The sequence below is a fragment of the Psammomys obesus genome, unplaced genomic scaffold (genome assembly GCF_907164565.1).
Source record: "Psammomys obesus unplaced genomic scaffold, mPsaObe1.curated_primary_1811, whole genome shotgun sequence".
NCBI classification, from domain to species: domain Eukaryota; kingdom Metazoa; phylum Chordata; class Mammalia; order Rodentia; family Muridae; genus Psammomys; species Psammomys obesus.
Genome location: NW_026596051.1, coordinates 3208772 through 3222327, shown reverse-complemented (window position 1 = coordinate 3222327; position 13556 = coordinate 3208772).

Sequence of the window (13556 nt, the reverse complement as noted above, 5' to 3'; positions counted from 1 at the left end):
TAGATAGATAGATAGATAGATAGATAGATAGATAGATAGATAGATAGATAGATAGATAGATAGCAACTTCAAAGGTGGAACCTGTTCCTGATACTGGACTTTTGTTCATTTGTGGTGTCTAGTAGAATCACTGTTGTCCCATTTAAGATACAACTACATTCTCTCTCTCATATGCATATAATACTATACATAATATAGTATTCTGTTTACCTGAAACTTTTGAAATTTAATTTTTAACAGCTGAATAATATTCCATTGTGTAAATATGTCACATTTTCATTGTCCATTCATCAGCTGATGAATATCTAAGCTGTTTACATTTTATGGCTATTGTGAACAGTGGTTGCATATGTGTTTCTCATGAACAAAATGCACTTAAAAAGTTAATCCATAGGATTTGAAGTACTGGTAAAGTTAGTTTTAATTTTTATTGCTGGGTAGCATTACATTGTGGAACCATGCTGCAATTGCTTTATTCACCTGTTGGTGAACATTTAAACTGTGTTTGGCTTGGGGGTAGTATAAAAAAAAATGCCCTATGAACATTCAAGTAAAATATTTATGTAGACAGTTTTCTTTCTAGGATCAGATAGTAAATGAGGAATTATTAGTGGGTCTTTTGGTAAGTTACTTAATACTTGATAAGAGAGAAAGAGATTGCTTTTCAAAATGTCTGTAATACTTCATATTCCAACCAGCCATTTATGGAATTCTCTTCATTCAACAGGGTTTTTTTATTATTATTATTTGATAGTGTCACTTAAGAAATGGCTCTCATAGTAATGATTTTAGCTCTCATTTACCTAATGACAAGAGATATTGCACACCTTTAGTGTACTTATTTATTAATATAGTATTTTGCCCCATTTTTTTGGGCTGTCTTTGCATTGTTTGGTTCTATGAGTTCTTTGAATATTCTCAATGCATTTTTTTATCAGACACATTCTGTAATTTTGTAGTTGGTTGTCTGCTAGGTCCCTCTACATAATATCACTATTTCTATGTAAGTAGACAACGCTACAGAATTTAAAGTAAAAGAAAATGCACACTGACATTGTTTTTACAATGGTATTTGTACCATGTTCTTTTAGTCTTAGTTCTTGAAAAGCAAAACAAACAAACAAACAACAACAATAAAACAAAAGAATTACCAGCCCATCACTCAAAGGCCAAATAGAAATTTAACATTTGCAAGAAGTTTTAATTTGGTAAGACTCAGTCATAATCTAGACAATGAATTTACAGTTTTCCTGAAATAAAATGAAGTGTATCTGTATAGCAATTTTAATAAGCATTACAAACACTATTTTTGGTGGTGTAAAATATTCCTTTACAGTAAAAAAAAAAAAAAAACAAACTATAATCCTTCTAAGAATGAGCATGCTTTGAATAATCAAGTTCAAATTCTGATGTCGTTTAGCATGTTGAAAGATGAGTTAGCACAGCTCTCTTTATGAATAAAAAGCTTCCTACCTCACTGTGAGCAGAATGGGGGCTCTCTGATTTGTTCTCTTCACACCCTTGCCTGTGTTCTGATTACCTGCATTGTTCCAGGAAACACTGCACCCTTCCATGGAGCTTCATTCTCTATTACATTCCACTTCTCCTACTGTAAACAAAATCTCCCACAGCAAAGTCCCTCTGGAAGTTGCAGGCACTCAGTGTACTTAATTAATGTCAGCCCCACCATGCACCAGATGCATTTTTCAAATTCCAACCCCTGTGCCTGGGTTTCCTGTATGTCTACAAGTCCATTACTAGTTCCAAATTTTATGTAACAAGTCTGGGTTCCCTGTTTAATCGGTGTCCAGGCAAAATCCCAAAGAAGATAGGGATAGTTTATTCCTTTTATGGCCTGGAAGGACAGAATTAGTTAACACAAATTTAATGTTTCAACATGATGACAGTTTGGTGAAGTTTTTTATAGTAACAGAACAAAAAAGTCATGAATCAAATAACTTTTCAAATACATTGGTGGGAACTTTAAATAGGTGACAGCAGAGAAAATTCTGTCATTGGTCTTTAATGGCATTTTGAGGCTTTTAGTTGGTAAAAACTAGGGTTTTGTTAAGCTAATGCTTTCCTAAGGTTTTAGCTTTAGTCATAGGATATTAGGTCAGACACAAAGATAGGCCAGGAATGGATATTTAGGGGACTAAAGATAAGCCAAGGTAAACTGTAATTAGGTTCTGGACCTGCAACATTCCAATCTCTCCACTGTCATTAAAATTTTAATCAGATAATCAGCTTTGCAGAAGGCTCACTTGAGAGTGTGATCTCTCTGGAAACTTGGGGTTTGGGCCAAGCATCACATTTTGTGCATGTGGGGACCACAGATTACTTATGAAATGCTATTAATGCCCCATGTAGCCAGCTGGACATGATGTAGATGATACTGAGTAGGGGACAAGAGAGAGAAATAGTGGGCAAATCCATTAAGGAAAAATCTGTTCAGTCATATTATTAAGACACGTTAGTGTTATGACCTTTAAACCATTTTTAATCCTTCATGTTTAATATATCATGTAACATATGTTAAGAGTAATATACCTAAAACTAAAATGATCAAGAATACTGGCTTAACAATGTGAAGGCAGCAGACAGGGAAGCAAATCACTTTAAAAACTAAAACTTACACATCTGTAAAAAAAACTAGGTTGACTCTGCCCTGCTTGTATGTACAGGTCAGAGTTATTTGTCTTCTATAGGTATTTGAACCATTTCCTTTATATGTAGTAAGTTTAATCAAATTTATGATTTTTTTTAAATTTTAGTTTCTCTTTTGGTCAGCTTAAACTTATCATTACAACCTTCTATGGAGTGCCTAACTCTTATTCCTAGGAAAAATTAGTATTTACTATCCAAATTAGCACAACTCTTCTCTGTGAATGCTAATTTGATCATATTTTGATTGAAAATGTAAATGGAAAGATACATTAGATAATACAGTATTTCTTTGAATTTTCTGTTTAACAAGATCATCCTTTTCATGTATCAAAGCTTAATAACAATATGAGAAGCCAGAGATCAGACCTGTTAGAAAACAGAATTTTGTAGTTTTATAGGCATAATCTAATCTACCTTTATAGTAATAATTAGAAATAAAATAAATTTCTATTAAGAATCACTGTAGTACTACCTATTTCTTTTTTCTTCGCAAAACACAAATATTTCTTTAATTTAAAAATCCCTGAATACTTACACCATAGGACACATTAAATACTTATTTATTAAGAAGCACCATGTAGGAAACATCATGAACGTTGACATTATTAGGACTGACGTCTCTTCATACATAATTTAAATGACACAAATCTCTGGGTACCTCTAGTTACAGCTGTTAGTGTACAGGCAGTCATATTAGGCTGCCTTTCAGCATTCTGTAACCTGTGACACCATTACCTGCCACCACCAAAGGTGCTGATAAAAGGACTCTTGCCAACCTCCCTGACTCACTCTCTCCCTGTCTCCTTCCCCTCCCCCTCTCCTTTCCCCTCTCCCTCTGCCTTTCTCTTTCTGTTTCTATCAGTCTCTTTGTCTTTCAGGCTTTTTCTTTCTCTCTCTGTCATGGGTGCCCTCTTTTCCCTTTCTGCCCTTTCTCCCGCCTCCCCTTTTCCCACAATCACAATAAACCTTCTTTATACCAAATATGTTGCATGACATATTAATCATTATTATAACAACAGTACATAGAGTTAAAGCAGCTTTGTTAAATATCTGAGCCTTTTATAGGGCCTTTTACAGGATTTAATTTCTTGGATCATAACAGTTTTAACATCTATAGAAGGATAGTAATCTAATTAGGTTTAGTTACTTTTATTTTCTGTCTTTTTAATTATTCTTTTTTTTTTCATTTTTTTATTAGTTACAGTTTGTTCACTTTGTATCCCAGCTGTAGCCCCCTCCCCCAACTCCTCCCAATCCCATTTTCCTCCCTCTTCTCCTATGCTTCTCCCCCAGTCCAATGATAGGGGAGGCCCTCCTACCCTTCCATCAGGTCTCATTAGGACTGGCTTATTTGTCTTCCTCTGTGGACTGGTAAGGCTGCACCCCACTCAGATGGAGGTGATCAAATAGCCAGCCACTGAGTTCATGTTAGAGATGGTCCCTGGTCCTATTATTGGGGAACCCTCTTGGATACTGAGCTGCCTTGGGCTACTTCTGTACAGGGGTTCTAAGTTATCTCCATGCATGGTCCTTCTTTGGAATATCTGTCTCAGAAAAGACCCCTATGCCCAGATTTTTTGGTTATGTTCCTCCCTTTGTCAAGCTCCTGTTTCTGCCAGGTTGTTTTATCTCCCCTTCTTTCATAAGATTTCCTGCACTCTGCCCAAAGTTTGGCTATGCATCTCAGCATATGTTTTGATACCCTGCTGGGTGGAGTCTTTCAGAGGCCCTCTGTGATAGGCTCAGTCCCAGTCCCTGTTTTCTTTCTCTTCTGATGTCCATCTCATTTGCCTTTCTGAATGAAGATTGAGCATCTTCATTCAAGACCCAGGGTCTTCCTTCTTGCTTGCCTTCTTTAGGTGTACAGATTTTAGTATGATTATCCTATATTATATGGCTAATATCCACTTATAAATGAATATATACCATGTGTGTCGCTCTGCTTCTGGGATACCTCACTCAGAATGATCTTTTCTAGACCACACCATTTGCCTGCAAATTTCATGATTTCTTTGTTTTTAATTGCTGAGTAGTATTCCATTGTGTAAAAGTACCACAATTTCTGTATCCATTCCTCAACTGAGGGACATCTGGGTTGCTTCCAGCTTCTGACTATTACAAATAAAGCTGCTAAGAACATGGTTGAGCAAATGTCCTTGTTGTATACTTGAGCATCTTTTGGAATATGCCTAGGAGTGGTTTAGCTGGGTCTTGAGGTAGCACTATTCCTAGTTGTCTGAGAAAGTGCCAGATTGATTTCCAAAGTGGTTGTACAAGTTTACATTCCCACCAGCAATGGAGGAGGATTCCTCTTTTTCCATGTCCTCTCCAGCATGAGTTGTCACTTGAGTTTTTTATTTTAGCCATTCCGATGGGTGTCAGGTGAAATCTCAGGGTCATTTTGATTTGCCTTTCCCTGATGACTAAGGATGATGAGCATTTCTTTAAGTGTTTCTCTGCCATTCGATGTTCCTCGAATTTTTTCTAGCTCCATCCATTTGCCTTCAAATTTCATGATGACATATTTTTATATTAATTTTTATTTTTTAATATTAATCACAGGTTATTTACTTTGTATTCCAGCCATAGCTCCCTCCCTCATTCCCTCCCAATCCCACCCTCCGTCCCTCATCTCCTCCTTGTCCCTTTCCAAGTCCACTGCTAGGGGAGGTCCTCCTCCCCATCCATCTGACCCTAGCTTATCAGGTATCTTCAGGGCTGGCTGCAATGCCCTTCTCTGTGGCCTAGCAAGGCTGTTCCTCGGGGGAGGGGGGAGGGAGGTAAAGGAGCCAGTCATTGAGTTCATGTCAGAAATAGTCCCTGTTCCCCTTACTAGGGAAAACCCACTTGCATACTGAGCTACCATGGGCTACATCTGAGCAGGGGTTCTAGGTTATATCCATACATGCTCCTTGGTTGGAGAAACAACAGACAATTCTTTAAAACAAGAGTTATGAATGTAGCTGATTATTTGTATCTTATAATTCCCAATTTAAAAAAGAAATTTAATACAAAGTCTTTGGCAAATACAAACAAACACACATATGTGTTCATTAATATATATGTAGTTGGTTCAATCTTAATGAGGACCTAAAATTTCAGCAGTTTATATTAAGAATATTTTATATTAATTAATTAATTAATTAATTAATTAATATTGTTATATTAAGAAATCAGTCTAGCACTTTCTCAGACAATTAGGAATAGTGCTTCCTCAAGACCCAGCTAAACCACTCCTAGGCATATTCCAAAAGATGCTCAAGTATACAACAAGGACATTTGCTCAACCATGTTCTTAGCAGCTTTATTCATAATAGTCAGAAGCTGGAAGCAACCCAGATGTCCCTCAGTTGAAGAATGGATACAGAAATTGTGGTACTTTTACACAATGGAATACTACTCAGCAATTAAAAATAAGAAGATCATGAAATTTGCAAACAAATGGTGTGGTCTAGAAAAGATCATTCTGAGTGAGGTATCCCAGAAGCAAAAAGACACACATGGTATATACTCACTTATAAGTGGATATTAGTCACATAATATAGGATAATCATACTAAAATCTGCATACCTAAAGGAAGTAAGCAAGAAGGAGGACCCTGGGTAAGATGTTCAATCTTCATTAAGAAAGGCAAAAGGGATAGACATCAGAAGAAGGTGAAAAAAAGGAACAAGACAGGAGCCTATCAGAGAGGGCCTCTGAAAAGTCGATACCCAGCAGTGTATCAAAGCAAATGCTGAGACTGATAGCCAAACTTTGGGTAGAGTGCAGGGAATCTTATGAAAGAAGGGGGAGATAGAAATACCTGGAAGGGTCTGGAACTCCACAAGGAGAGCAACAAAACCAAAAAATCTGGGCCCAGGGTTTTATTCTGAGACTGATACTCCAAAGAAGAACCATGCATGGAGATAACTTAGAACCCCTGAATCTATGTAGCCCCATGGCAGCTCAGTCTCCAAGTGAGTTCCCTAGTAAGGGGAACAGGGTCTGTCTCTGACATGTACTTAGTGACTGGCTCTTTGATCACCTCCCCCTGAGGGAGAGCAGCCTTACCAGGCCACAGAGGAAGATAATGCAGCCAGTCCTGATGAGACCTGATAGGCTAGGGTCAGATGAAAGGGGAAGAGGTCCTCCACTATCATTTGACTGGGGAAGGGGCATGGGAGGAGATGAGAGAGGACGGGAGGAAGCAAGTGATTTGGAGGGGGCAAGGATGGGCTACAGCTGGGATACAAAGTGAATAAATTCTAATAAATAAAAACATTTTTAAAAAGAATATTTTTGAATAAGAAGTTGTTTTACTTGTATGTTACCTATGCATGTTATACAAAGTAATACAGAAATACATAGACATATGTTTTATATTAAGAATACTTTTTATATTAGGCAGTATATATGTATATGTGTCTGTTTCTGGAAGGAGATCTTTTACCTGTATAACATTGCATTTTATAGCTTAATGTTATCTTGTGACTCCAATGAGTGTTTTTTTTACACTTAACATTAAACACATAGGATTTTAAGGGTTTATGAAACAATAGACCCAAAGATATCATTTTAACAGGTTTTAAGAAGCTAAACAAAAAGTAGGACCCTGGGTAAGATGATTGATCCTCATTCAGAAAGACAAACAGGATGGACATAAGAGGGAGAAAATAGGGAACAGGACAGGGGCCTACCACAGAGGGCCTCTGAAAGACTCTACCCAGCAGGTTATCGAAGCACATACTGAGACTGATAGCCAAACAAGGAGAGCAACAGAACCAAGAAATCTGGGCAAAACGTTCTTTTCTGAGACTGATACTTCAACCAAGGACCATGCATAGAGATAACTTAGAACCCCCTCACAGATGGAGCCCATGGCATCTCAGTATCCAAGTGGGTTCCCTAGTAATGGGAAGAAGGACTGTCTCTGACATGAACTCAGTGGCTGGCTCTTTGATCACCTCCCCCTGAGGGGGAAAACAGCCTTACCAGGCCCCAGAGAAAGACAATGCAGCTAGTCCTAATGAGACCTGATAGGCTAGAGTCAGATAGAAGGAGAGAAGGACCTTTCCTATTAGTGGACTTAGAGAGCAGCATGGGAGGAAATGAGGGAAGGAGGGTGGGATTGGGATGGGATGAGTGTGGGGGCTACAGCTGGGGTACAAAATGAATAAATTGTAATTAATAAAAAAATAAAAAAGAAGAGTAACTAAGTTCATAAGGGTACATGTTTTTTATTTGGCCTTCACTATATCACCAAAATGTATAAATATGTACATGTTCATTTTAATCAAGCATGCCAAAAATATAAAGTAAAACATTTTTTAACAGGGCTTCTCAGTGTAGCCTGGCTGTCCTGGAACTCACTTTATAGACCAGGCTGGCCTTGAATTCATAGAGATCTATCTATCTCTGCCTCCTGAATACTGGGATTAAAGGCATGCACCACCATGCCCTACAGAAAATAATAATTTTTAACACAATAAAATGAATGGAAAAAAAGGTTAATGGCTTCAGTTTGTTAACTGTTTCTGTTTTTACAAAACCCAAACATATGAAAACAATTATAATATTCACATTCACCCAACTAACTAATGTTAGTTAACTCCTAATGTGTAACTCCTAATGTGTAAGCCCCAGTAATATATGTCTCCCTCCAAAATTGCTAATTGCAGAGTCACAGCCCCCAACAGGAGTGACTTAGATAAAATTCCAGGTAAAGAATTATCCATATGTTCAAAGAATTCAGAGAGGACACAGACTCCTGACATGTTCCTGAGAGAGCACAAACAGCTCAGCGCAGGATTGAAAACAATCTAAATTTTAAGTCAGCAAAGAGATAGGAAAACAAAACTACAATGCTAGAAATGAAAATTCAATGAGTTAAATAAAAAGCTCTGTGGAAAATCCTTGGCCCTAGAAGGAATCACTGGGAGGGCAGGATGCCCTTCAGGGCTTGAAGACAAGATGGAGGAACAAAAACACCTACTTAGGAACAATGACAAATTTTAAAAACAAAAATGCAAATTGACAGTGGGTGATTTTAATATCCCATTCTCATTAATTGAAAGGCCATCATAGATAAAACTAAACCCAAAAAAGGGAGTTAAATGCCACCCTGGGTCCAATGTGAATAACTACTTGTATTCTGTCTAATCACACTTGAGTACAGATGGAAATCAATGTCAAGAGAAGCCGAAGCAAGTACACAGAATGATGGGGTAAACAGCATACAGTTGAACGCTGAATTCGTCACTGCAGAAATCAAGAAGAAAATGACATGCACAAATTTAGCTGAGAATTGAAAAATAAAATAATACACAAATACAAAAAATAATTTAATAAACCAAAAACATGAGAATTCACTGCATGTGTATAAACTTATAGTCAGCTTGAAAATGAAGGAAATTCTGACACAATATAATTAACCTTGAAGACATACAATAAACAGTCAAAGAAAGACAATGTATGTATATTACATGAAGGAACAACTGCAATCAAACTCATCAAGACACAAAACAGAGTGGTGGATGACAGCAGCTTGAAGAATGGGGCAGTCTGGAGTGATTTTTTTTTTAAACCGGTTAAACATATAAAGAAGGTGAAAGAATTTCTAAAAATTAATGGTGGTGAATTCCTAACTGTTGAATGTACTCAACACCAGTGAATTTAAATTCTTATGTTGTATTTCACAATTGAAGGAAAGAAAGAGAGAAAGAAAGAAAGAAAGAAAGAAAGAAAGAAAGAAAGGAAGGAAGGAAGGAAGGAAGGAAGGAAGGAAGGAAGGAAGGAAGAAAGAAAGAAAGAAAGAAAGAAAGAAAGAAAGAAAGAAAGAAAGAAAGAAAATGATGAACCTGTTTAAAATTTAAATGGCCACAGCATCTCTGGCCCCTTATCTTTATTTGCTGCTCCTCTGACTGAGGGGAGTAAAATTCACAGATAATTCAGACAATCAGATACAGTAGAAATAGTGAGCTCTCAGAAGATAAGCAAGAAGAAGCATGTTTAAAGTGTGTGTGTGTACAGGTTTAATATGTGTGCATGTGTACATGTACACAAGCTTGAGCAGATTGTAGTATGAAGAAAAGTTTGTTTAATGGCTTCAATACAGTTGACTGATGGGGAAGAGAAGAAAAAAGAGAATGATTTAATCAGTAAGAAAAATTAGAAGAAACACAAATAAGGGTTTTATTTTTTTGTAGATGTTACTTATCAATATACATCTTTTGAAAAGACAATTTCATATCCATCAAATAAATTACATACTTTTAAACACTCAAAAATAGAGTAAAAATACATAAAGAGAAAACAGAGAAGGAGCGACTTTATATAAAAGTTGTTTATATAAAACAACTTTTAAAAGATTATAATACATGGCAAACACAGTTGCAATAAAATGAGTAAAAATCAAGAAAGATTAAACCACTAATTGTTTTATAAATACAGTTCTTTGTGTGTATACATAAAAAATAGAAAATATTCTTACCATTATCTTTTTTTTAAAAGATTTATTTATTATGCATACAATGTTTTGTGTCCAAGAGGGCACCAGATATTATAGATGATTGTGAGCCACCCTGTGGTTGCTGGGAATTGAACTCAGGACGTCTGGAAGAGCAGTCATTGCTCTTAACCTCTGAGCCATCTCTCCAGCCCTCTCACAATTATCTTTAAGGATTGAGATTTTAAAACCTTTCCATACTTTTATGCAAACTTCATAATGTATGAGATTTTAGCAATGCTATTACATAACTTTTATAATAAAAAAAAGCTTTAATGCAATTTTTAATAGCACAGGAAAAGCTTCCCACTTCCAGAATATTTGTGTGTGTGTGTGTGTGTGTGTGTGTGTGTGTGTGTGTGTGTGTGTGTGTGTGTGTGTGTGAATCTGGAAGATGGTCATAACGAACTGCTTTGCCTGGGGTTTAACATCGGGTTCAGCGAGTATTCGAGTATTCAGCGAGTTTACTTGAACATGGTTGCTGCATCTGGGTGAGGAAGGCCCGGTTGCTACTACAAGCTCTATAAATAGGGTCACCCAGGCGTGTAGTGACGCTGAGTGACTTGGCCATGGTAACCCAGTGAGTCAGCAGGAGGCCAGGCTCCGGTTAGAACGCACTCATCCGGAGGAGCGACATGCCCAGTAACAGCTGGTGTGGAGAGCTGGAGGAAGACCTTTGTGAAGCTCTGTGAGGAATGCAAGGCACGTGGTGTGTTTGAGTAACCAGGCTTGCCAGATTCCCTTTCAAGCGCAGAGCCCAGGGCGGTGCAGCCAGCGGACAGCAAGGGGTTACAGCATTTTTTTTTTTTTTTTTTCTTTTTCTTTCCTTAGCCTGAGTGAGTTAGGCACACATTTCTTTTCCGTCTTGCTCGGAGTTGGCACACTACAGTAGCAAGGCTGCAGGTTGGTGGTTGGTCAGGACACCTGGGCCTGCTGCTGCTGAACTTTCATTAGACGTTCACTCACGGGGGCCTGTTCTTGTATCCTTTGCAGCTTTGTGTCCGTCTACATTCAGTCAGCAAGAGCAGCTGTAACGCTTGCTTCCAGAGGCTGATGGCCTGGCGGGGTCGGCTGGGCCCTGAAGACACTTTGCCTGAGTAACTGAGCCCTTCCCCATCTCTACTTTGAGCTCTTGGAGATTTCTGTATGTAGAGTGCTAGATAAGTTGAAACGGGGCAGACATTTCTCAGGAATTGGTTAGAACTCCATTTAGTGTCATCTATTGATTTATTGTAGCTGAAACAGCCTAGTGACAGGGTTGCTCACTGACCCTGCCAGACTGTGACCACCTGGCTTCTCAAAAGAGAAAGGCCTTGGGGACCTGTGGGATCTGCTAGTGTGTGTGTGTGTGTGTGTGTGTGTGTGTGTGTGTGTGTGTGTGTGATGCTGATTCCAGAATGCAGGTAGCTAAGCTTTGGGATATTTGAAAGCTCCCTGGGATGCTAACATGCAGTAGATGTTGAGAACCATAACGCGAATCAGAACTTGCCACCCTTGCTGTACAACTTGGTCTCTGGTGTTGTACTTACCTAAATTTTGCTGCATCTCTGTTCCTCTGGGCAGCAAAGAGCTGGGGGCTCTGGCTTCATAGGGAGCAGATGGATCTGTTCCTTTCCATTTTGTTTTAACAGTTTAAATTAAACCTGTTAGTGGAGTGACCAGTGGTTCTGTGTGCTGTGTTTAAGTTATGTTAAACACAGGTTTCTTCAAATGCCTACCATTTCTTCCGGGGAGGCTAAAAGAAGCCTGTTGCTTCTGGAGACTTCAGGGAAAGAAGATTGAAACTGAAGATTGCTTTGGCAAAGAGCTTTTGCTGGGTGGCTTGTTGGGAAGGGAATTGAGTAAGACTCACCACCTCTGTTGTTCTCTGTCTCTAGCACCCAGCTGCAGAACCTGACAGGGCTGGACTATTAACCTAAGTAGGCAGTTGCATTCACATGTATGTATACACACACACACACACACACACACATACACACACACTCACATATACACATACACATACAGACATATGTGCATACACACACAGACACACACATGCACACACTCATGGGAACCCAGATCGTAAGAGCAGAATAGAGAGAAAAGTGAAAGGCTCAGAACAATGGTTAGTAGCACAGGGTCTTACCCCTGACTTGTCTCTATGATAGAGTGTCCTGCAGATACATCAGAACCCAAATCTGGCCATAGCTCCCAGCCATATCTGTTTTCACCACCAGTGTCTGAATGAACTTCAGACCCCACAGCCCTCCATGTCCCCAGTGCTCCTTGCCTCACTGTGCAGCCCATCTAAGGGATTTTCTTCTCTTCATAGTCACAACACTGTTGTTGGCCAATGACCATTACATTCCTCATTGCTGTGAGCAAATGTCAGACCAGAAGCAACCAAGAGAGCTTATGTTGGCTCAGGGTATGGAGGACATGGCCATCATGATGGAGAATGCATGGAAGCTAACAGTGTGGCTGGTAAAATAAGGAACAAAAGGGATGGGGATGCTGCTAGTTAGCTGATTTACTCTCTTACTTCCCCTTCTTATTCGGTCTGGGGCCAAGCAGCTGAGGCTGGCGCTTGAAAATCTCTGTCTTCCTCTAGCCAAGATATACTACATTGCAAGTAGATGACATCTCCCAGATTCCTATTCCAGATTGCTGGAACCTTCATAAGTTCCTGTTACAAAACTAACTTGAGCAAACTGTAGAAAACACACTTCTTATCCTTGCTCCCTTCACTACAGATGGAATATTTATGACTAGAATGTTGAGGATCTTTGTACAAGTAGTCTACAGTTAGATGTATGTTTTTAAAGTCATCTCTGCCTGTAGCCTGGGTACCAAAATTCTCTGTGAAAGGAACATCTTGATTCATGATGTTAATCCTCAGTTGCCTTTCTGTTTTTAACTTAGTCTTTCACTTGTCAATTTACTGCATATAAGCTGAGTGTTCTCTTTACTCCCTTCAACTGGGATGCCTTAGCATTCATTCCAGCCTTTAACTACTGATCTTATTTCCAGTTGCCTGATTATGGATTATTCCTTCTAACACAACAAAGTTTTTATAATTGTCTCTTCCTAGGTAAATAGAAAATTAGCAGGCTATTCACAGAAAAAAAAAACATTAGTAATCAGCTAGTGTTAAGTACCACATTTCATCCTTATAGCAATCAAGAATGCACACACACACACACACACACACACACACACACACGCAGATTCAATTGATACACATGTATATGGTAGCTCTCCAATCAAATGAGGAAATGTTTTAAATGACGATAGAACTAAGAAAAAGTGCGATAATTAAAGAATAATATATCCTGATTATGGAATAGGGACTAAAGTTTATATGAAGGTATTAAGGTATTTTTACTTCTAGTTTTGATAACTCCCAATAAAACACTATGGG